The following is a 26,004-nucleotide window of genomic DNA, read 5'->3' on the forward strand; positions in this document are numbered from 1 at the left end:
AACACTCCTCTTCCCTCCACATTCAGCCCCACTACAGAACCAAAGGAAGCCAGAAAACTTCACTTGATAAAGCCTAGAATGCCAGGAGTCAAAATAAACCTTCTCACCTTTTGCTTCTTCTATCTATTTTGAACACAGTAACAGGAATCTAACACACAATTTTGAAATAGTCAGGACACTCTCAAATATCAAAGCTCTTTAGGATTTTTCTGTGAATTTCTGGTAAGCGACAGTTAAGAGACAAATGATAAAAATTATCCTAGAAAATGAAGCGCTAAGGAAGTGCAGAGATTTAGAAGCAATAGAACTTTAAACCTAGTATACCTGTGAAATCAAGTCTATGCTTCTATCACAAAGATAATCCAAAAATATAGTACTATAAATTCCAAAGTGGTCCACACTAGCAAAACCATCCTGCCGTACTCCGGCCTAGAATCCCTGTCTAGGATCTCATGGCTGCTGCTGATTACTGCTGCTTGTCAGGCTCTGAATCCAGGAGTCACTTTCCTATTCTAACACACACGAGGGACTGGAACTTCCCTCAGAAATAGAATCTTAAGTGGCCTTGATCATTCTAGCTTCCTACTTTATTAGTTGTGGAGTTCCTCTAAATGCTGATACCTTATGCTGCCTTTGCTGAGCTTTGCTCTCTTTCTGTCATTATGGTAGTGGTTATCGATCCTCTGGCTCTATAAAATACTCTGTTTGGAAAGCAATCCCCTGAACCCGATTTCACAGCAGAGGATGCCTTTACCCAGGTGAGAAGTCTTTAAAGAGGGCATTTGAGAAAGGTGTAAATGTATCATTGTGCCTAATAATAGCTCATAAGCAGTCATATCTTCCAGGCTAAGGGACTCTAATGACTTTTTTTCTTCTAATTTCTACTTATAACCTCTCAAATTTTAATGAACACATCTATGCTGTATAATACTTAGCGAGAGTAGTATGATGAAAATAATACATACTAAAAGAGCTACCACTTTCTAAATCCTTCCGTTTTGAACTATGCCCAGGCATCTCTCTACCATGCATGTATCCTGCCTTCCAAGTTACTAGAGGCAACAGTGCTTTTGAAATATTTGTATAGCAGAACAAAAATTTCTGGTTCTCCAATTGCTATATTTCTTTCTTTTTAATCTAACATTTGTCTTTCATGGCAATGTTACATATTTTAGCTATACCATTAGGTCTCATATTCAGTATTAAAAATCCATTTTTGTGAGTTAAGAGCGAATATGTAAGATGCACAATACATGAAATACATGGTGTAAAAATCTGTTTCTTTCTCTTGTGACATGAGAGTACTTCAGATTGCCCGTTTCTGTAGTCCACATGGTAACTCAGAGTCAAGGTCTTATAAAACTCCTTTCCCACCATTTTCTAAGGCACTGTGACCTTGAAGTGGGTAAATGCTACTGATTAGCTTATAGATGCTTAGAAGAACAATTAAAATATATTCTACTTTTTATTGCATTCTATAGACTGGAACATATTTACCTGTATCCTTCCTCCTAACTGACAGGGAAACAGAAATATCCTGCCCATAGCAAAGTATTTATGTTCTGGCTTAGAGTTATACTTTGACAATAAAAGATAAGAAGAGATAATGGATAGCAGAGAACATTTTTATCTCCATCTACAATATAAGGAATTAGATTTAAATATTCTTCAAATATTGAAATATATGAAAGAAGATACAGGCTGTATTACACAAAACTACGGGACTAAAAGAGCACCACTAGCAGACACTTAAGAGTGGAAAAGATCAATGTACAACATTTAATATAAGGCAGACATCAAGATTTTTATCTGCAAGTTCTTTGCAATAAAGTTTTAATTAAAAATTAAGTAGAAGGCGTAAGTGTATAAATCTAAGTCATGTAATTTGAAAATTCAATGGAGAAACTAAACAAATGTAATAAAAAAATCTTAAGTAATGTTGAATATTTAAGGACAATGATTTAAGTGTTTTACTTGTCTTAAGTCTATGGGAACATGTTAGAGCCAAAATGGCTGGAAAGATATTAGTGAACTAAAAATCACATTTTTAAATTTTGTTTATTGCCTTGCTTGATCTTTGACTATTTGTGTTTATTGTCTTACTTGCTCCTTGACTATTTTCATCTATTGTAATTGCTAGTCCCTCAACATAGAACTGATTTTAATACTTGCCACCTTATACCTTCCTCAGAAAATTGGAAATAAATCCACCTGAAGACCCAGCAATACCATTCTAGGGCATATACCCAAAAGATGCCTCACCATGCCACAGGGGCACATGTTCCACTATGTTCATAGCAGCCTTATTTGTGGTAGCCAGAAGGTAGAAACAACCCAGATGTTCCACAACAGAAGAATGTATGTAGAAAATGTGGTTCATTTACGCAGTGGAATACTATTCAGCTATTAAGTATGAGGACATCATGAGTTTTGTAGACAAATGGATGGAACTAGAAAATATCATCCTGAGTGAGATAACTCAGATCCAGAAGAATATGCATGCTTTGTATCCACTAATAAGTGGACATTAGCCAAAAAAGTACAGAGTACTCAGGATATAATCAACAGAATTCAAGAAGGTTAACAAGCTGAAGGGCACAAGAGAGGATGCCTTAATCACACATGGAAGGGAGAAGAAAGCAATCATAGGAGGCAGAGAGAAGGAGGGACATGAGTGGAAGAGGGAACAGGGAGGGGAAAAGGGAAACGTGCAGGTATTGGGGTGAACAGTACTGAAACACTGAGGGCCAACAAAAAGAATGGAAACAGGCAACTTCAACAGGTAGGAGGTAGGGGAACCCTCTAGAAGTTACCAGAGACCTGGGAGGTGAGAGAAGCTCATGACTCAGATGGAGGGACCGTAGATGAAATGCCCAACATTGGGGAGAGTGAACTTGTAGAAAGACAGGGTATCCAATGGAGCCATGGTGTTGCTATTCCAGTAAAAAACCCAGACCCAGAATTGTCTCTGTCTAAAGGAACTACAGGAACAAAATGGAGAAGAGACTGAGGAAAAGGAGGTCCAGTGACTGGCCCAAATCCAGGTCAAGGATAGGCCCCAGGCCCTGACACTGTTACTGATGCTGTAATGTGTTTGTAGAGAGGAACCTAGCATGGCTGCTCTGTGAGAAACCCAAAAAGCAGCTGAAAGTGCCAGATTCAGATATACACACCCAACCAATGGACAGAAGCCAGGCATCCCTGTGGTTGAATTAGGGAAAGGCTAGAAGAAGGTGAGGAGGGGGCAACTCCATAAGAAGACCCCAGTCTCAACTAAAATGGACCTATGAGATCTCTCAGACACTGAGCTACCAACCCGACATCATACACTAGCTGATATGAGGCCCCCAACACATATATAGCAGAGGACTTCCTGGTCTGGCCTCAGTGAGAGAATATGCACCTAACCCTTGACAGACTTTAGGCTCCAGCGATTGGGGAGGTTGGGTGGATTGTGGAGTGGTGGGGACATCCTCTCGGAGATGGAGGAGAAGGAATGGGGTAAGTAAAAATCAGAGGATAGACCATGAGGGGAATAAAGACTGGACTGTAAAAAGGAATTAAAGAATAATGATAATTTTAAAAAATAGTAGTACCAAAAAAGAATAGAGTAAGATAATATCTTTAAAAGATCATTGCTAGATTGGTTAAAAGTATGATCCATCAACTTAGCATGAAATTTGACCACTGTACTAGTAGAAGCACAGTAAACATTTTTTCATGTATATGAATTCAAAATTCTCTATAGCTGAGAAATGATTTTAAAATACCCATTTCCCTATCCAATCCTGTATTATTTATTTAATATTTGCAAGTATACTTTGTCTTCTTTCCCAAACATATTCTTTTCTACCTCTTAAATATAGTATCTGCATCTCATTCAATGTCTTAAGTATATTTATTGATCTTTAGACTAATTTTTCTATCTTAAATAATTGCTGTTAACATCTGTTTTATAACACTACCTTTTCTTTTTTTCAACAGTGCTCTTTTTCAGCTTTCACCCCATTCTTTATTAGATATTTCTAATTACCAATGTCCATGAGTCTTATTTCAGGCAGGGGTTTATAAAGTCCCATTAATTTTACATAAATGTCATACATCCTCAATGGATTGGATTTTATAATTCTAATATATCTTAAATGAACAAACACAATAGTGTCTGTAGGGAAAATAACTCCAATGCTAGTTATGTCTAATCAATGTGAAAATATCTGGAGGTTTAATGGCTCAAGACTAACTGCCACAAGAGAATAGTTAACCTCCCAACTTGTATTGCCACTTAAAAGAAGTGATTGATATTAAAACACAGGAATTGGCAGACTTAATGTGGACATATGAGGAAATTATATCCCTTGAAGGTAACATTCACCTTCTAATAAAAACCTAGTTTTAATTCTTTCCTCTCCCCTGTGCCCCGCCCCCCCACCCCCCATGCTCTACTTTTCTGGCTCCCCTTCAAACTCTCAGTCTCTCTGAGGGAGAGTTCCCAAACCTGACATTCACTCTTCTCATCTGTTTCTTCCTTGCCAATTTCAACTAGTTTTAGTATTAGTTTAGTATTTAGTATTTAGTATTTCAACTGATACTCTTCTTTCATGCAATGATTGCCAAATATACATCTCTAGTCATAGTTTCATCACTGAGATCTTGGTGTGATTTTTCAACTCTTACAAAAAGAATTTGGTATACTTTATCCAATTAACAGTTAACATATAGTTCACTGTGTCAGAATAAATAAAAGCATGCTACTTCTTTTCCTCAGAAGAAACACAGAATTGTTTCATGTTCTGCCTTTTCATTCAGGGCTATGTTATTTCTCTGTTAGTCAGTTATGAATCACCCAATCATTTATCAAAGTTATGTAAACTAAAGCTGCTGTGAAATAGGTAGTAGAGATAAAACAGCATGACAAAATAGTTACCATTATGAAATCCCTGCAACAACCTATTAAGCTTATTAAGAAAGGGGCTTATTCTCACTCACAGCTGTGGAGAGCAGTATAGATCAAGTAAACTGCTTTGAGCCCATAGCAAGCAAGCTATATGGCAATGGTAGAGAGAATATAACAGACCAAAATTTTTAATGCACAGTCTGAAAGCAGAAGAGAGGCCAGGGTCCACAATCCCCTATGAGAGTTCATTTCCAGACCACTCAGAACTTTCCAAAGGACACCTCGTCTTGGATATCCACAGAGTCACTCAATAGCACCCTCATGGGAACAAACCCTCAACACAGTGAGTTCTGGTAAACGTTCAAGATGCAAGCTCTGCAGTGACATTTGTGTCTCTTTAACTAACAGTAGCTTACATCATTTCAGATCCTGAATGTGTGACTCTGTGTATGCTTATCTAAGCCTACACTGCAGAGTAGTAAGCAGTGTGTCATCATAGAAACCATGGAGTGAACTGAGGGCTTGTTCAAAAAGTCTTTATTACTGAGACTATTTCAGGCAGTCTTAGAGGACTTCAAAAACTGTATTTTCAGCTGATGAGAGTTTGCACAGGGTTGCAACATGAGAAAATGAAGACCAGGATCGGAGAAAACAAAGAACAGTTGGAAATACACTGGGAAGTTTGGCGGAGTCTACGGCACAGAAGCCTCAAGGGTAGAATTTGGATTCAGTCCTAAGTGCCAAATGAAAGCTGCCCTGCAGAGGTAAATTTGTAAATTGCAATCACCTAGAGCTTGGTAATTAGTGAAATGGTCTAATGAGACATTTTAGAGGTAGAATAATTTTTAGAATGGAGGCCTAGTGTCAAAGTATAGACTATTCCAGAAAACAAGTAAAAATTGAGGTTGATTGTCACTAGAAGAGAATGAGAAGAGATTGTCACTAAGTGTGTAAAGTGCTCGACATTGAGAAGGTAAAACTTGTAGAGTCTACCTCCAGTGGAGGGACAGGACATCAAGTGGATGGATGAGTTTGCCATCACACAGTCAAAAGCTCTGACTCAGAATTGTTCTGATCTGAAGGAACTGCAGGGACAAAAATAGAGAAAAGCATGAGAGAAAGGAGGTCCAATGATAGGCACAAATTGGGATCCAGCTCAAGGAGAGGCCCCAAGGCCTGACACTGTTACTGACGCTGTGGTGTGTTTGCAGACCGAAACCTAGCATGGCTGGCCTCTGAAAGGCCCCAAAAGCAGCTGAAATAGTCATATGTACATACTTACTCCTAACCTATATACAGAAGCTGGAGACTTCTGTGGTTGAATTGGGGAAAAGCTAAAAAAAAAAGCTGAGGAGGAGGGTGGTTTCATGGGAAGACCAGCAGTCTCAACTGACCTGGACCCCTGAGATCTCTCAGACACTGAGCCACCAACTAGGCAGCTTATAGCAGTTAATATGAAGCCCCTGACATATAAACAGCAGAGGACGGCCTGGTCTGGCCTCAGTGAGAGAAGATGCACCTAACCCTTGAGAGACTTGAGGTTCCAGGGAGATGTGATAGCATAGGGACAGCCCCTTGGAGATGGGGCAGAGGCAGGGGAGGTATGGAATGGGGAGCAGATCAGGAGAGGGATGAAGACTGGACTGTAAAAAAGAATTCAAGAAGAAAGCAAAAGAAGAGAAGAGAAGAGAAGAGAAGAGAAGAGAAGAGAAGAGAAGAGAAGAGAAGAGAAGAGAAGAGAAGAGAAGAGAAGAGAGAAAAGAGAAAAGAAGACAATAAAACCTAGGACATGTTTTTCCCAATTGTCAAACTGAGGGAGACACAATCAACCTGGTACAACCTTTCTAGGCAAAGAGTGAGACTTCACCTTATATAGGGGAATCTTCCTAAAACCGTTTCTTTACTGTTTTCTTAATTTAGGTAATCAGAATAATTTAATCTTCTTATAAAATTGAGTTATGAGGTTGGCAAAATGTCTCAGGAGGTAAAGGGACTTGAAGCAATTGTGAAAAACTAAGTTAAGTTCCTAGAACCCACTAAAAGATGAAGGAAAGATCTAACTTTATAAAGTAAGCAATTTATCTTCATATGTATGCTGTAGCATGCATAAGCACACCACAATAAATATACATATCACAGAGACATAGAAACACAGATGGATAGATAGATAGATAGATAGATAGATAGATAGATAGATAGATGATAGATACGTAGACGATCGAGAGATGATAGATAGATGATTGATAGATGATAGACAGATAGATGATAGATACATAGATAGATACATAGATGATAGATAGATAGATAGATAGATAGATAGATAGATAGATACATACATACATACATAGATACATAGATATATAAATAGATGATACATAGTTAGAAAACAATACAAATTATAATTAGCTCTTACTTATCACTGATGCTACAACTCAAGGTCAAGGGGTATGTGGACTTATCTATGGCTGCTTTATCTCTACATGGGATGAATAGGGATATTTCTACATGTGTCTGTGTGTAATGGTTGTTTACTTATATGTTTTGATTTTACTTTGTTATATCCCCTTAATGATAAACTGTATAGCATAGCTTATTACTGTCTTTGTTAGCATGCTTAAGTAAATATAATCTTTATTGAAATTGAAACTGAAATAGAAACAGAATTCAAGTTTCATTTGATATGTATAAAACTTTGTGTTGGTTGTATGAGTAAGGATAAATCAAGCAGTGGCCATTAGTGACAATCCTTTCCAAAATGGCTGTAAAAATGTGAGAAATGGCATATTAATAGAATCATAGCATACATACTATGTAAATGTGGACACAGCTAATGGATGAAAAGTCTACTCATTTTCTTAGAAAAAAAAAGTGCCAGCTGTGATGTGGTGCTTAATGCCTTTAATCCTAGTACTTGGGAGAGAGAGGCAGGCAGGTTTCTGAGATTTTGAGGCCAGTCTGGTCTACAGAGTTAGTTCCAGGACAACCATGCCTACACAAAGAAAGTCTCTCATAAAAAAAAAAAATAGTTTTTTGCATTTTTTCCTGAGCTAGAAATTTGGATGGAGATTTGTATATTTGCCTTTACTAGTATAACCTGTGATGGATATTCTTGTTTTATTATGGTTATTTTATTTAGTTACATTTTGTGGTTTGGGTTTTTTAAACATTTTTTTTCCAATCTGCTTTTATACCATTTTAATTACATGCAAGTATTAAGGTCAGCTCTAGCTTTAGGAACTAGCAATACAACAGATGCAAATGTTGACTCCTTTCCCAGTTTTCCTTCCACATATCCTCCATCCCCTCCCATCCCCCTTGCATTTATGAGGGTGCTTGCCTACCCACCCACTCCTGCCTCAGCCTCAGTGCCTTAGCATTCCCATACACTGAATCATTGAGCATCCACAGGACCAAGGAGCTCCCCTTCCAGTGATGCCAGATAAGGCAATCCTGTGCTACATATCCATCTGGAGTCACAGGTCCCCCCATAGCACTCCTTGGTTGGTAAATTAGTCCTTGTGAGCTCTTGTGCTTCTGGTTGGTTGATATTGTTCTTCCTATGGGGTTGCAAATCCCTTCAGCTCCTTCAGTTCTTCCCTTAGTGCCGGGAGCCAACCCCCTCGCCCCCGGCTTGGGGGTGAGAGAAGGGGAGAGAGAGATGCAGCTGCTTCTTCTTTCTTCTCCTCCCACCGTCAGGTTCTTCTCCAAGGCAGCCCCTATGCTACTGTAGCTGACCTGCAGTCAGCATCCTGGCCCTAAGACCATTAAGGTGTTAAGTAAATAGCCTTGTACTATCCTAAAAACTTCTTCTGAGGGTAATGGGACTGCAGGCTAGGGTGATCAACACCTGTAGCCTAACAGCAAAGGATTAGGCAATGTGGCCTTTGTTCTATCTCAGCAGGAACTGCTGGGCTCTAACTTGCAAGAAGAAAAGACACCTTAGAAAAGTTGCTATAGAGTTTATTAAGTGTAAAAAGTATCCTATGAAAGCTATCTGAGGGGAAACGTGGAAAGGTCCTGAGTGGGGAAAAAGAAGAGATTCTAACAAAGTAAAAAACCTAAGGGAGAAAAATTCTAGGCAGAGGGAAAGGAAAGGGCGATGGGGTCCTAACTAACTAACTGACTAGTCTAACTCACCATGCTAACTGCCTATTCTAACTGCCTATTCTAACTTCCTATTCTAACTGAACTCTCATCTCTTTGTCCTCAAAACTTATACATCTTTCAAAGTACATGGTCACATGTTACAAAGTTCATCACAAGTTCACACCAAATTTCAAGCCATAAATTGAAATAGAAGTTTACAGCACAGAATGTTTACATGAATAACCATTAGGAGTAATTATCTAACTAGACATTCATCACCTGTCTAGCTCCACAGGTTCGCAGAAAGTTTGAAACTATAACTTAAGAAATTAGTGAAGTTTTGTATAGATAAACCCAGGCAATATTTTCTCTTCTGTCCTGGTACCTATAATAAATTGTGGATTCCCTCTAGTAACCTAGGCTAATTGTTTTATGACCTCTTGGAATGTGCTCTGAGCAGGAGAAGGTCCAGTTACTATCTCTCTCAGGACAATTAACTGATAACACTCGGGAGACTGGCAGAGTTCTCATTGCAGTTTGACTATGCCTAAGAGACTTAATAGCAGTCCCAATATAAAACAGCTTAGTAATCACTGATATAATTTTAGGAATTCTTATAGGATCATCATTAAGACTTAAGAAGTCATCTATTTGTCTATATAGTATCACTACAAGACAGTACATCTTCGTGGATCTGCAGAGATCTACTACAAAGGGGTGTGCTATTGCTTAGTGATAGTTGCATATGGTTAATAATAATAATAATGGGAAAAGCATATTAATAGCAGGAATCTTTCCTAAAATCACATCTACCACAGCCTTGCTAATGGGGCACACTCGTCGCAGATTATATAATTTCAGGATGATCATCTGCTCATTATTAGCTTGTCCCATTATGGCTCCTGACACCTTAGCTCTTGGGGTCCCCATGCTCAGTCCAATGGTTGGCTCTGTGCTTTCCCATCTGTATTAGCCAGGCTCTGGCACAACCGCTCAGGGAACAGCAAGGACTTCTTGGCATCAGCAATAGTATCTGTGTTTGGTGTCTTCAGATGGGATGGATTCCTAGGTGGGGCAGTCTCTGGATGGCATTTCCTTCAGTCTCTGCTCCACTCTGTCCCTGCATTTCCTTTTGACAGGAGCAATTCTGGATAAATATTTTTGAGATGGGTGAATGACCCCATACCTCAACTGGGGCCATGCCTATCCACTTGATATGGTCTCTACAGGTTCTCTCTCCCCTTGGGTGGGTATTTCAGCTAATGTCATCCCTGAAGGGTATTCTTATTCTCAAACTTGAGAACTGAAAATTAAAGTTTACAGGTTCACAAAAGAAGCATAAAACCTTTATTCAGAACAAAGAGATATCAAAGATTATGGTGAAGCAGTTCTCAACCTGTGGTTTATGACCCCTTTGAGATCAAAAGATTCTTACACAGGAGTTACCTGAAAACACTTTGCTACAGGCAAACTCTCATGACTGACACCAGGAGGCAGAACACTGGAAGATGCTGGGATGTGGCCTGGGTTCTATATGCATGGAGTCTAGATAGAGGAGAGATTGGTTGCTAAGGAACATAGTTTGAGTGCTTCTTTATTTTGATTGATACTCTTGGTCATTATTCATTTTATCTACAGTGTATTTTGCTTTCCATAATGAATCTTATTTTAATTAGATGCAGGCCCATTTATGTATAGGTGTTTGATTGTAAATAAGAGGTTATTTCTAAGAACTCACCTAAAGTACCCTGTTTACATTACAAAGCATACATCCAAAACCAGTTCAGTTCAGGTGTTCCTATTCTTCAAAATTAGGTGTATTGAGAATACACTGGAAGAGAAACTATGTTGTATTGTTTCTATGTGTAGCAAAATCTATAGTATTATTCAAAGAAGAGGGTAAATGTAACCCAATTCAGCATAAATGTTGTGGAGGTTGCAAAGCTACTGGGAAAATTATTTGGCAAAGGGTGTTTGTACATAGTATATGCAGATGTCAGAACTGGGCTGTCAAGTACATTAAAGGAAAGTGGGTATTCATAATTCAAATCAACCATGGTCCTAGTCTAAACTACCTCTTTAATGTGTCTGACTAGTGATTTTTATAGAACTAAATGTCTTGGATTAACATACTTTACAGGTTATTTTGATCCACATTCCACCTTTCCTGATCCTGAATATGTGGTAGGTTGGTTAAGATTGCCTCCATGTGACTCAGGGAGTCAGGATTGTTTAGGGACTGGATTTGCTAAGTATTGTGTAACAGAATTTACAAAATATGAATGGAACTCACACAATTCCACTGAACTATTATGTCTTCCTATTTAATCCCAAGATAATAGTGCAATAAAGAAAAAATAAGCAAGTCTGGTTGCAGCTATTGCTAGAATACCAGTTTTCTAATTCAGGATACCTGTCTCATGGGCCCAGGAACTTTGCAATACTGTTTGCTACTCCAGAAAATAATTGCTCAATATGCTAAGAGAGCAAAATCAAATTACCTAAACAATAGTCAGAATGTTACATACAATGGTAGAGATTTTTCTCCTGTTTATTTTAATGCATGAAACTTTATTCTGTGCGTGCTGCTGGAAACAATACACTAAAAGAAGGAATTTTATTATAACACAGTATTTAGATATGAATTCCAATTATAATTACCCAGAGCTAATAAATATCTATTAATTTACCCTGTAAATCTAAAAATAAGAAATTAGATCAGAGGCAAATGAAATCTGCTGGGTCATATGGCAAAAATGCCTTCTTTCTCATTTATAATTCCTGTCTTTCTAGAGTGGTAAAATCAGAACTCCTGGTAATGGAATCAAGGTAGGTAAGCTTATCAACTGAGCTGCATTTAAAGCCCATGTACATATTAAAAGATTCATAATCCAGATGAAAATAGAGATTTATGTGAGAAAATGACCAATGCTTTTGTTTACCTGCAACTGTATTCAAAGTACAGATAGTCATGAAATAGCAAAATGTAATAACAGCTTTGAACTCCTTACTGTAGGTAATGTTTTTGAATGAGAAATGTATACCCGGCATGCCATATTCTTCCTTCATCTGAATCACTATGGCAACAGCTTAGGCTAACAAAACCAAGGTACATAAATGTAATGTCATACGTTATCATTATAGGCCTTATATAGTAGGGAACTCGAAATGAGGCTTTTTTTTTTTTTTTAAAGATGTGTTTTTGTTTTCCTACCACTAACAGAAGATGGGGGAAAATTAAGCTTGGATAATTTTTACCACAACTGAATTCATGTTTGGAGATCATCTAGAGGCATATGGCAATCTCTACCTGCCAGCAAAAAGTTTAAGTTTGTCAAGAAAGTCTGAATGGTGGCCAATCTAAATGCTACTAAAAAATAACTGTCGAGTCTGTGAAAAACAGTATTATGATCACCATTAGCATCACAGATGAACTAACAACATTCATCCTCACGCTAACTACCATGGCTGAAGCTATAAGCAACCATGATCTTTGTTCTCCACACAGGTTCACAACACACTTGAAATAAATGAGACCAGAATGTGCACATCTGGAAATTTATTAGCAGACCCCAGAACTGTCAGCATCCGATAATGGAGTCTACATCATTGATGAGACTGTCTAAGCAGGATCAAAGTTATTTTTGCCCTGAATATCATGTAGTTCCTTCTGCCCCTCTCCCTCTCCCTCTCCCTCCCTCTCCCTCTCCCTCTCCCTCTCCCTCTCCCTCTCCCTCTCCCTCTCCCTCTCCCTCTCCCTCTCCCTCTCCCTCTACCTCTCCCTCTCCCTCTCCCTCTCCCTCTCCCTCCCTTCACCCTCCCCCGCCCCCTCCTCTCTCTCTCTCTCTCTCTCTCTCTCTCTCTCTCTCTCTCTCTCTCTCTTTCTCTCTCTCTCTCTCCCTCTCTGTCTCCTAACTCTAATCACTTACTCTGATATTGCAGCTACCTGGACTTCACCTATGTAAGCTGATAAAAAGCTACACATTTTGTACTGAGGTCAGCTCTTCTACCGTCTGTCACAGGGTTCCTTCTATTTCAACACTGTTTCACTTGTGTTGAATTTGCTCAGAGCCATCACTAACTAGAGGGAACTTGAACTTTATTTTGTTTTGCAGATATCATCCCAAAGCAAAACCAATAACAAAACAAGCAAACAAAAACCTTAGGTAATTAACATTAATAGAAGGTTATAGGAATCATAAGATAGGCCAAGGTCAGGGGGCCCATATCTTGTGACACCAGTCTTGCTGCATCACATGATAGAAGGCTTCCCATGCAAGTGGTGTATAGAATACTCAGACTGTCTTCTGTAAAGATCCCATGGTCATGATAATAGTGCTAACTACTGAAGAGTCTATCCTTAGAACCTTTGAACAATGCATTTCTCAACACTATCATTGCCCAGAATACTTTACCAGGATCAGAGTGGTGAAGGATAAGTCCAAATCACAGGAGTGAGTATAGCCACTGTTTAGAGAACATCTGAGGTATTTATGAGACCAAATTGCTCAAAATCTCACAATATGATACCACAGAAATGAACAGAGTAATAATTTGGAGAGGTTACTGCACATGTGGCTCTACCTACTAGCTCAATGCTATGTTTACAATGCTTCTTAAGTTCATACTATTTGTGTAATTTTTTAAGTTTGGGCATGTTGCCCATATTTGAGAAGTATAATATCAAAGACACCATTCTTCAAGGTATTTGTAAAATGTACTCACATTAATTGGTAGCTTTACTTCATTTCCTTGTAAAACAAGTATAAAAAAATATATTGTCTATTAATATTTTCTTGTTTGACTATCAATCTGGAACTGCTAGACCAAACATCCAGATGTGGTTTAGTATAGACTGATATTTTTTAAGCAAACACATACATATACATTTTAATATTCTAAGACAAATAATGAGACATTGTAGCTATCCCTGTTCTGTCCTTTACACTGTATAACTCACTAACAGGAATCTGAGAATTATTTTCATTGTATGAAAGAGGAAGTTGAGTCGAAAAGAACAATGAGTGTTTTTATGATATCGCAGTGTAGAGGGTAGAAAATATCTGAAGGAAATTTATAACGTAATTTATATTCAGTCATTGCTCTTTAGCTGCTAGAGCACTTGAGTGAAAATTTCCCTTAAGTCCTATTTTTCTTCAAGAGGTGAAATGAAACATTCTACAATGCTCAGATAGATTTGTATTTATTTCCCAGATGGAAAGTGAGACCAATATCTAACAAGGATATTTAGTTTATGAAACAAAGACAAAAAGCAAATAGTTCATAATACATAGAATAGAACAAAAATAAAACTAATAATAGATATATTTACTACTATAAGATTCTGAAGTTCTATAAAAAAAACAGTAAGTTAAAATTGCGTAAATAGGTACAAAGTAAATAAAATGCAAAAATTAACTTACATATTTCAATTAACTGAATATAGGTTAAAGAAAATATACTCAAAATGTTAGGCTTTTAAATCTTATAGATGATTTGAAACTTTAGATTAATTTACCTATATTTTTAATAAGCATTTTGGTATTTATATATCACATTCTGTACAAAACAAAAGACATCTGAGAGAGTAGGAGTTAGACAGATTCCTGATAAGCAAACAGTTTGGGAGAAGGATCATGGTTAGAGAATAAAGGTAACAAATTTCCAAGGTGGTCAGCTTCGTCTCTCCCCTGGCTTTAGACAAAAGCTTGTTAGGTTTTTATCAAAGGCTCAGTAAGTTTGGGTCTCCCAACAGCAAGTACAGGATCAACAAGTTCACAGCCATATCAGGACAGGTTACTGTTATGGACCAATCAAACATCTAATCATTCTGTATTTGATTAACCTCATTCACTCACTCAGGATGATTTTTTTCTCATTCTGTATATTTACCTGCAAATTTCATGATTTCATCATTTTTAATGGCAAATACTCTCTATATATTCCATATATATATATATATATATATATATATATATAAAAGTAAATCCTGATTGTTTCTAATTTTAAAACATTAAGAACAGACTAGCAATGAACATGGTAAGATGGTATGTAATTTGGTTGGTGCCCAAGAATAGTACACCTGGATCTTTAGATAGATTGGTTCCCACCTTCCTGAGGAACTGCCACATGGATTTGCATAGTGGATGTACAAGTTTTCACTACCATCAACAATAAAGGAGGGTTCCCTCTATTCCACATCTTTAGCACTACAAGTTGTCATTTCTTTGATCGATCTTAGTCATTCTGACAGATGTAAAATGAAATCTCAAAGTAATTTAGATTTGCATCCCTATTGTGACTAAGAATGCCAATCATTTGTTTAAGTGTTTCTCAGTTTTTGAGAGTTCTATGTTTAGTGTTATGCCACACATTTGAACTGGGTTATTTGTTTTACTAATATTTTTAGTTTATTTTTAGTTCTTTACATGTTTTAGACATTAGCTTTCTATAAGATGTGTAGTTGGTGACATCATTTTCCATTCTGTGGGCTGCTGCTTGGTCCAAAAGACAAACCAAGTACAGCTAACATTAAAAGTAGAGGAATAAAATGAAATCCAAAGATTTGGTAATATAAAGTTCTGTTTTTCAATTAAAAAGATGGTGATCTATTCTCTAAATATCACTGTCAATAGAACAAATTAGCTGCCCACAGATTGGGAAAGGATCTTCACCAACTCTTCATTAGATAGAGGGCTAACAACCAAAATTTACAAAGAGTTAGCCAAAACCCAAAAAATCCAATTTAAAAAATGGATACAGAACAGAGCATTCTCAACACAGGAAATGGCTCTCAAATGGCCAAGAACCACTTAAAGAAATGTTCAAAGTCCATAGTCATCAAGGAAATACAAATCAGAACAGCTACAAAGTTCCATCTTTTACCCATCAGAATGGCTATGATAAAAAAAACAAAAACAAAAAAAAATCTTCAAGAGATCTTCACTTGGTTGGGCCCTTCGTCTTATTAACCTTTTTGAGTTCTGTGGATTGTGTCCTGGGTATTGTGTACTTTTTTGTCTAATATCCACTTATTAGTGAATACATACTATGCAGGTCTTTTTGGGTCTGTGTTACCTCATGCAGGATGATATTTTCTAGTTTCATTCACTTGCCTGGAAAACTCATGTTGTCCTCATTCTTAATAGCTGAATCATATTCCATTGTGTAAATGAACCATATTTCTGTATCCATTCTTCCATTATGGGACGTCTAGGTTGTTTCCAGGTTCTGGCTATCACAAATAAGGCCTCTATGAACATAATAGAACATGTGTGAGGATGCCTCGATCCCACTGGAGAGGGAGAATAAAGCAGTCATGGGGGTTTGCAGAAGAAGGGAGGGACCCGAGTGGGAGAGGGGATAGGAAGTGGAAGGGGGAACATGATCAGGTATTGGGGGGGAGACAGAATTGAAGACCTGAGGACCAGCAGAACGAATGGAAACCAGCAACCTTAGGAGGTAGGATGTGGGCGTACCCTATAGAACATACCAAAGACCTGGGAGGTTAGAGACTTCTTAGGACTCAAAGAGAGCAACCTTGGATGAAGTGCTTTACAATGGAGAAGGGGAACCAGTGGAGGGACAAAAACTCAAGTAGAGAGTGGGTTATGCCACAGTCAAAAGCTCTGACCCAGAATTGTTCCTTTCTGAAGGAACTGCAGGGACAATAAGGGAGAAGAGCACGATAGAAAGAAGATCCACTGACATGCCCAATGTGAGATCCAGCTCAAGGCAAGGCCCGAGGCTTAACACTTACTGATGCTGCAGTATGCTTACAGAGAGGAACCTAGCATGGTTGCCCTCTGAGAGGCCCAACAAACAGCAGAGAGAGTCAGATGCAGATACTAGCACCCAACCAATGGACAGAATCAGGGGACCCCTGTGACTGAATTAGGAAAAAAATAGAAGAAGCTGAGAAGGAGGGGGCCCCATGGGAAGAACAGCAGTCTCAACTAACCTGGACCCCTGAGATCTCTCAGACACTAAGCCACCAAACAGCCAGCATATAACAGCTGATATGAGGTTCCCAACACATATATAGCAAAGGACTGCCTGGTCTGACCTCAGTGAGAGAAGATGCACCTAACCCTTGGAAAACTTGAGACACAAAGGAATGGGGAGGTTTGGTGGGGTGGTGGTCAGGGCATGGGAGCACCCTCTTGGAGACTGGGGGTGGAGAGTAGGTATGGGATGGGGAACAGTCGGTGGGCAGACCAGGAGGGGGATAAAGACTGAACTTTAGAAAAGGATTTAAGAATAAAATAAAAATTAAAAAAGTAATCCTCAAGAGGTAGCACTTGCTGGCCAGGATGTAGAACAAAGGGAACCCTTCTTCATTGCTGATGGAAGTGACAACTTGTACAACCACTTTGGAAATCAATTTTGCATTAACTCAGAAAACTGGGAACAGTTCTACCTCAACACCTCTACCCAAAGGATGCTCCAACATCCGCATTGTGTTCATAGCAGCTTTATTCATAATAGCCAGAAACTGGTAATAACCCAGATATCCCTCAACTGAAAAATGGATATAGAAAACGTGTTACTTCTACACAATGTAAGATTATTCAGCTAATAAAATCCAAGTCATCATGAATTTTGAAAGCAAATGGATGGAACTTAAGAATACCATCCTGAGTGAGATAACCCAGCCCAAAAAGTACATGCATGGTATGTACTCACATACAAGGTGATATTAATCATAAAATACAGGTACCATGTTACAGTTCCCAGACCCAAAGAAGCTAAACAAGAAAGGGGCCCAGGAGAGAAAGCTTTAATCTCACTTAGAAGGGGTAATAAAATAGTTATAAGAGGCAGATGGAGAGAGGGATCTGGAAGGGAAAAGAAATGGGGAGGGGAATGGGGGGGTTCAGGATCAGATGTGGGAAAAGACAGGAGAGACGGTTAGATGGCTGTGAAAATGAGTGGAAATTTGCAACTGACAAGGGTGAAGAGTTGGGGGCATCCCCAGGAGGAGACAGATATTTGGGATAAGTGAAGCACCCAAGAATCAATTGGTGTGACCATAGCTGTGACTCACTAAGTTATGGAAATGGAATCTGAAGAGGTCACGTCCCATACCCAGGCAGGAACCCCAGTGGAGCAATAGAGAAATCAACCCACCCTGAAACTTTCAAACCAAAATTTACCCTGTCTACAAGAAATGCAGTGATAGAGCATGGAGCAGAGACTGAGGCATTGGCCAACCAATAACCAGCCTGTCTTGAGACCCATCCTATAGGCAAGTACCATTACCTTACACTATTAATGATACTCTGTTGTGCTTGAAGATAGTAGCATGTTGTCCTCTGTGAGGCTCTACCAGCAGCTGATTCAGAAAGATACAGACACCCACAGCCAAACAGTGGATGGAGGTTGGGGACTCTTACGGAAGAATAGGAGGAAGGATTGCAGACTCTGAAGGGGATAGGAACTCCACAGGAAAACCAACAGAGTCTACTGTCTGGGAGCCTTGGGGTTCTTGGAGTTTGAACCACTTACAAAAGAACATACACAGGCTGGACCTAGGCCTCCCCACTCATATGTAGCAGATGTGCAGTTTGGCCTTCATATGGTTCCCAAATAACTGTAAAAGGAATTATCCCAAAAGCTGTTGCCTGTATGCAGAATATTTGCTTCTAGCTGGGCTATGTTGACTGGCCTCAGTGGGGGAAAGGAAGCACCTAGCCTATCAGATACTTGGAAGTGCAAGAGGAGGGAGGGTACTCAGGGTAGCCCTCACCCATTCAGAGGAGAATGGGAGGGTGAAAGTATTGTGGGAGTGGGTGACCCGGACTGGAACAGTGAGCAGGGTGTAAAGTGAATAAGTAAAAAAACAAAATGTAGTAAATAAATAAGTAAATAAATACCATCAATTGAGAGAGAATTTGACTGGAAACTAATATTTGATGGCTCAATAAACTATTTTCAAAGGTCTGCAATAAATATAGAATAAGAAGAAATGATGATTCAATTAAATATTAAAAATATCATTACAATAAAAATGTGGAATTTTAATAAATAAATAGAAATTATAACAGGAAATGCAATAGAACTTTAACAAATGAAAGCACACTGACTAAAATTTAAAGAGGTTAAAAAAAAAGGGACAATGAACTTGACCATAGATCTGTAACAGCTACTCACTTTGTGAGACACAAAAAAAACTATCCAACCATGCACATGTTCACAGACACGTTACAGAAATCTAAAGCAGCATCTTCTAATCCTAGATGATAATTTACTTTGGATTTTGCATTTCTTTGATCAATTCTCATATTTAAAATTATTGGCATTTTATTACTTTATGATATTAAATATACTATAAAAATAGAATGTTAACTTAAAAATAAAATGACATTAGTTTTTCACACTTATAATGGCCAACTGAATTTCCTTTTAGGTCTAACACAGAATCATGAGCCTCTTGTTTTCCCAAAGATAATATTTTCCTATTATCTTAAGAATTTCATCATTACCAGCCTATAAAAGCATAATTAAAATACTCAGAAAACAGAATACTAGTACATTTCTTTATTCTGCATCTTGACTTGTCTGTCCCATAACTTTGTCTAACAAAACACACCCAGACTAAATTCCACATCCCTCTTTCCAAGCTTAGTGCTATGGGAAAGGCTCTCCCCAACCCTTCATAGTTCACAAATGGTCCCATGATCAATGCAATTGCACAGCGCAGACCTTGTAGAACCTCATAGGATTGTGTCATATTTTCATTTCTCTGTTTCCAACCAATCAGTATATCCTAAAAAATGCACCTTTTACATAGCACTCTTACATTTCCTCACTGACCCATTTTCTTTGTTCAGACCCTCATTATCTTTCATCTGGATTAAAGCAGCAGCTTCAAAGGAAAGTTTCAATCACTCTTTTCTACAGTTGAATGCATTATTTTGGATGTGGTGTATGAACATCTATGTCTATCTCTATCTCTATCTCTATCTCTATCTCTATCTCTATCTCTATCTCTATCTCTATCTCTATCTCTATCTCTATCTATATCGTGTGTGTGTGTGTGTGTGTGTGTGTGTGTGTGTGTGTGTGTGTGTCTGTGTATACTTGTTCAGGTGTGCATGCCTGTACACAGAAGTGAAAAAAGAAAGAAAGGATTCCTGGTGTCCTGCTCTATAATGCTCCCCTGATTTTCCTTCAAGAACTCTATTTAGGTGGAGCTAGGCTGACAGCCAGCAATCCCCAGTGAGCCACATGCCTCTTCCCATTCCTGCACAGTAGAGTTACAGATGTGCATGGCCGCAAACAGACTGTTACATGGATTCTTGGGTATTCAAAAATCAGGTCCTCACACTGGCTCAGCAAAGGCTCTTACCCACTGGGATATTTCTCCAACCCTATTGTCACCATTTAAGAACAATGAAGACTATTATTTCTCTCTGTTAACATAAAGAACTGATTTCAGCGGAGTTGTGGGTAAATCTGCAAATTCTAGAAATGACTTAAGGCCATTCTGATGAGATTCTGTTGATTCACCTTGCTTTGTGACCACTCATTGCTTGACTCTGTGCCTCTACCCTTGCAGCCACTTCTGTAGAAGATGCTCCATTCCTCCTTTGATCACACCACCTTCCCCAAGCTGCCCTTCAGCTCGCCTGTGAGGTGTTACTTTCTTGGTGACATTTTCCCAGGCTAATCTCCAGTCTCTGTTCTGTGATCTCTTATTACCACTTGTCTTTCCTCTGGAGTGCTTTTTCAAGTGTGCTTAAATAATTAATTGAATAATTTATTGTGTAATGTCTGTTTCTCCTACTAAAATGTGCGCTTCAGGGATCTTAAGAACAACTTCCACGTTTCCCTTCCTGTGTAATTTAGAGGTGCTGTTGGCTGGGGAGAAGTTGATGAGAGGTTTCACTTCAAAGTGGAGATTGGTTAGAAAGTGTTTGTCCTCAAGAACTTGAGTTCAGGGACATCTTTCTTGTTTGGTGCTCTGTTTAACACCAGAGGCCTAGTACCTAGGCTATGAATAATTTCTTATGGGTTTGATAAGACAAAGAACATAACAAAATCTATGTATGGCACACATACAGAGAATTCAGTTAATACTGAAGATAGACTTCATCTTCTGCATAGTAAGCATATACCAAAACTGAAACTTTTGTTATATTAGAATTACAAAATATTCCTTGCTTATTGTAGAGGATAATAATAATTTGTCATTAATTGTTTTAATAACTAATAAATTCAATATCAATTATTAATAATTTAATACATTTGATAATAATTTAATGAATTTGATATTTATTATTATTAGAGGGTAGTTTAAAATCATGTGTTATAACAGGATATTTGGACATCATCTCATGTACAGATTATTATTGATTAATATTCAGGAATTAAGTGGAATAATACATTTACATTTTCTTTAGAAAATCTCAAATAATATATGTATGTGTGTTCATTACTACATATGTGAATGAGAAAGAGAGAGAGACAGAGAGAGGTGCTGTTGGCTGGGGAGAAATTGATGAGAGGTTTCACTTCAAAGTAGAGATTAGTTAGAAAGTGTTTGTCCTCAATAGCTTGAGTTCAGAGAGTGAGAGAGAGTGAGAGAGAGAGAGAGAGAGAGAGAGAGAGAGAGAGAGAGAGAGAGTTTTTAACTGAGGTCCAGCATGTATTTAGATTTGGAATATATTTATTAAACAGTCAATATCTTCTATGGAGTTCTCTTAACAGAAGGACTACAGACAAATTATGAAGAATTCATTGTTCATAGAGGGAAAAAAAGTATATATATATATATATATATATATATATATATATATTGCTTAGAAAAAGATATTTAATATTCAAAATTTTGTTTATACAGCAACAAAAGGTTTGCTTGACCCACAATTTTATATATCTACACTAATATAAAGCTAGATATTCTAATTTCAAAATGAAAATGAAAATTTTATATGACACACTAGAATTTTTGCATTACTTGTTTGTATGTAGTTCAATATATCTTAATGAAATCTAGACAATATATTTTCACTCCAAGCAACACAGAGAGTGTTTATTGGCATAACTACAAACTTTAGATTTCAATTCTCTATGGGATACTTAAACTCCCTGGTTAATGAAGGAATAACACCTATTAATGTAGAGCCTATTGCTTCTAACTAATAATATTGACTGCTGCTTCAGATTAGAGAATATAAAAACAGCTAAATTAATCACCAATTCCATTTCCACTGAGAAGCAAGAAAACATGCTTACCATATCTCATGAGTATATTCTAGGGATGTGAGCAAAAGCAAAAATTCAGAAGTATTATATATTCTTCCTGGTAAAATGCCTCAGCTACTTCATTTTTATCTGGGCAATGATGCAAAACTACAGCATTGGTCAGCTCCAGTGCTTACAGAACCACTGCAGAAGAAATCTCTATTTCATATACCTGGACCTGGCCTTAGATGCTTTATTTAAGAGGCACCAGACATTCTGTATAAATGTTGATTATAAGCTAGACTTTGGCAGCTATTTTGGGCAAAGAAGATGAAGGTTTGGAATAGTCCAGATGACTTTAATGAATACCTAAACTTCTAGGAGGAATATGGGAGCTGACAGCAGCAAAATTACTGAATCAGAGAAGCTAGAAACATTAAAGTGGCACTGGATGGCATCCTTAGGATCAAGAATTGAAAGGAAGGCATGGAATTTTCTGCATATCCAATCAGTCATCAAGCCAAATTGCAAGTGAATTTACCTCCTATGTAAAACTTTGGAATTCCCACAGAGAGGACTTGGAAGGCAAACGTATCCCTAGGTGAGCAGTCAGAGCACCTGATTCCTGTATAATTACATGGAATGAGAATTTGATACATGACAGTAATTACCTAGCTGAAGGTGCAATTAGCCATTTGTGACCTCATTCTGAGTGGCAACTAATTAACCCTTAATGTCAAAAATGTCAACCTTCATCAAGACTCCAAAGAAAAGTACTACACGATCAGCTAATACTTGTTCCAACCTATTAATGGTTGAATCTGTCATTAGAGAGGTGAATGTTTCATTTTTACATCAACCTGTATGTTAAGATGTGAATTATGCTCCATTTTCTTTTCTTTTGAGGCCTATTTTATGCTATCTTTGTGTGCATAAAAATTCTTCACCAAAATAGAAATAAATTTTCATATGCATCTAGAATTATCATCTCCGTAGCATAAAATGCAATCAAGAAGATACACAGAGAACTGTAATGACCTGGTGGTGTGTACATTGATTTTAGGTATCTTTGGTTTTAAGTAAGTCACCAAATTAGAAAGAGCATACAACTACACTATAATTATTTTCATCAGTATCTCTCAATTATTGGCACAATAAAAAATGTCACTAGTACCTTCCTTTTATAAATGCTGAAAGAATAAGAAATTTTCTGGTTTTTTTTTTTTAATCTGAAAGCATAGTATCACCATTATTTTTTAATGCTGGTTTACAATTGTATTCTTATTTGTTGTTTTTATTTGATATTATTGTTGTGTTTATTAGATGTACACAATTTGGGCAGCCTGCCCTAATCTATGCAACTTTGATCCAAATAAATAAGTTTTATCCAAATAAAGAGTGTACTACATACACTCTGTTCAAAATTTTAGGATTTATCAGTGTAACCTCAACAATAATATTAAAAATAAATTACTTGGACCCACAGCCATTTAATCTGAAATAAATCCAATAATTAAATAAGACTACCATGGCACATTCTTGCCTTAGAATTTGAAAATAATGCCTAATATTGATAAGCCATTCTTTTGGATTTATCACTGAAAAGTGTGAAATGTGTTACTGAAATTTTGTCAGCTCTTTGATTTTTATATTCTTTCTACAAGGTTGTTTCAAGGATCTAAACTTAATTTAGGTAATTCAGTTTTTATAGAGACCAAATCATTTTCTCAAACATTTTACAATCTCATCTTCGTGGAATAGCAGGTGCAAGCAAAGAAAAGTATATAAGTAATGTAACAAACATTATGTCATGGTCCTTAACTTCAGTATATGGTGCCTCAGACTCCTCATCTTTTTTACATAGATCAGGAAAGACAGTTCATTATAACTTACTAATATATCAGTGTGCTTTATTATTTACAAATAACCCTAAAGCCTAATTTTGCTTTGCATAGAGAGGCAAATATGTATGGTTTCTACTTTAACAAATTCTAAATCATTTATTTGTAGTTTATACAATTACAAAAGTACGTCCTAATAGCAGGAGTATTTGTCCTCCTAGTAGCAATGAGAATTTTTCCATTAATTGATTGATTGATTGATTGATTTTACATCTATGTAAGATAGCTTTTTACCTCCTCCCTGTCTCTGCCTCACACAGTCCTTTCTAGATGCCTCTCTCCCTTTCTCCTCGGAAACATGGAGACTCACCTGCCTGGTATTCCCCAACCCCAGTACATCAAGTCTCTGCAGGACTAGGTGCATCCTCACCCATAAAGGCCAGATAAGGAAGCCCAGGTAGGAGAACAGAATCCACAGAGAGGTGACAGCTTCAGCGACAGCCCAGCTCTAGTTGCTGGGGGACCCATATGAAGGCAGCTGCACATTTGCTACATAGGATCAAGGAGAATTCATAAGCAGAAATCACATTCAAGATGGAAAACAACTCAAGAATTCTGCAATGCTGCAAACTAACAAGGAAGAGACATTGAAATAGATTGGAGGTATAGCTTTCAGTTCTCTGCAAGTAGATGCTGAGAAGGTAAAGTACTAGATTATATAATAAATGTAACATTTATAATTGACAGCCCTACATAATATTTTATGTAGAGAGTCAAGCTTTATTCCCAGCAGCATTGACTAGGCCTCAATATGTTCTCTTCATGTTAACTTGTCTTTTTTATGAGTAATTCTGAAAAACATGTGATTCTTATTAGCATTAACTGATAATTAGAGATGCACCTAATACTGTATATCATCTCTTAAATGCCTACTCAAATCATTTACTGTTTTGAATTTTGGTTTGTCAATTTTGGTGTCTTATTCATGAAACCACTGTTAATATCAAAGTCATGAAGATATTCCTCTCTTGAGTTCTCCTAAAATATTTTATGACATGTGGTATTATATTTTATGTCTTTAATCCATTTGACCTTATCTATGTCAATGCTAGAGTTATGCCAAAGTAATAAAAAAGTTTTATTTTATAAAGAAAAAATTAAATTATTTTGAAATTAGTAAATTTGAGGCCTCTGTCTTTATTCTTTTTCTCAAAGCTGATACGATGATTCATGGACTGCAGAACACCACAAAATTATATTACCATTATTTTTTGTATTTTAAAATATTATTTCTTTAAAAATATTAATAGATAGGTATGTGAATCTGCATCTGGAAAAAATATACCTGGTACATATTACCTACAGAGGCCAGAGACATTCAAACTTCTAGAGCTGGATTTACAGATGTTGTGAGTTGTCTGATGTGGATGCTAGGAACTGAAAATATATTCCCACAATCATTGAGCCATCCTTCTAGTTCCTATTAAAATTTCTTCAACTTATTTTTTTTATATTTTTACATTTGTTTAATTGTGAGACAGGAAAGCATGTGTCAAGGCAAATGTATCGAGAGTAGAGGACTATGTTCAGTTGTTTCTGTTCTTCTGTATAGTTCCAGGTGTGAATTCAGGTCATCAAGTTTGGCAGCAAGCACCCTTGCCTACTGATTTGTCTTAATAGTCTCTCTCTCAATATTTAATTATATTATATTTGATCGAGTGGAAGTGAGAGGTTCATTGAATAAAGGTGCTTGTTGCACAGGCCTGAAAACCTGTCTGTGACTCTTGGACTCATGTAAAGGTGGAAACTAATGACCAACTCCTTACAAAGTTGCATGTTTACAACATACTTGTTTGGCATATATGGCCACATCATATACACAAATATAATACACACATACGCACACAGAGAGAGAGAGAGAGAGAGAGAGAGAGAGAGAGGGAAAGAGAGAGAGAGAGAAAAATAGTAAATGATATTTTAAACTTAACCCTCTCA

The sequence above is a fragment of the Arvicanthis niloticus genome, chromosome 3 (assembly GCF_011762505.2).
Source record: "Arvicanthis niloticus isolate mArvNil1 chromosome 3, mArvNil1.pat.X, whole genome shotgun sequence".
Lineage (NCBI taxonomy): Eukaryota > Metazoa > Chordata > Mammalia > Rodentia > Muridae > Arvicanthis > Arvicanthis niloticus.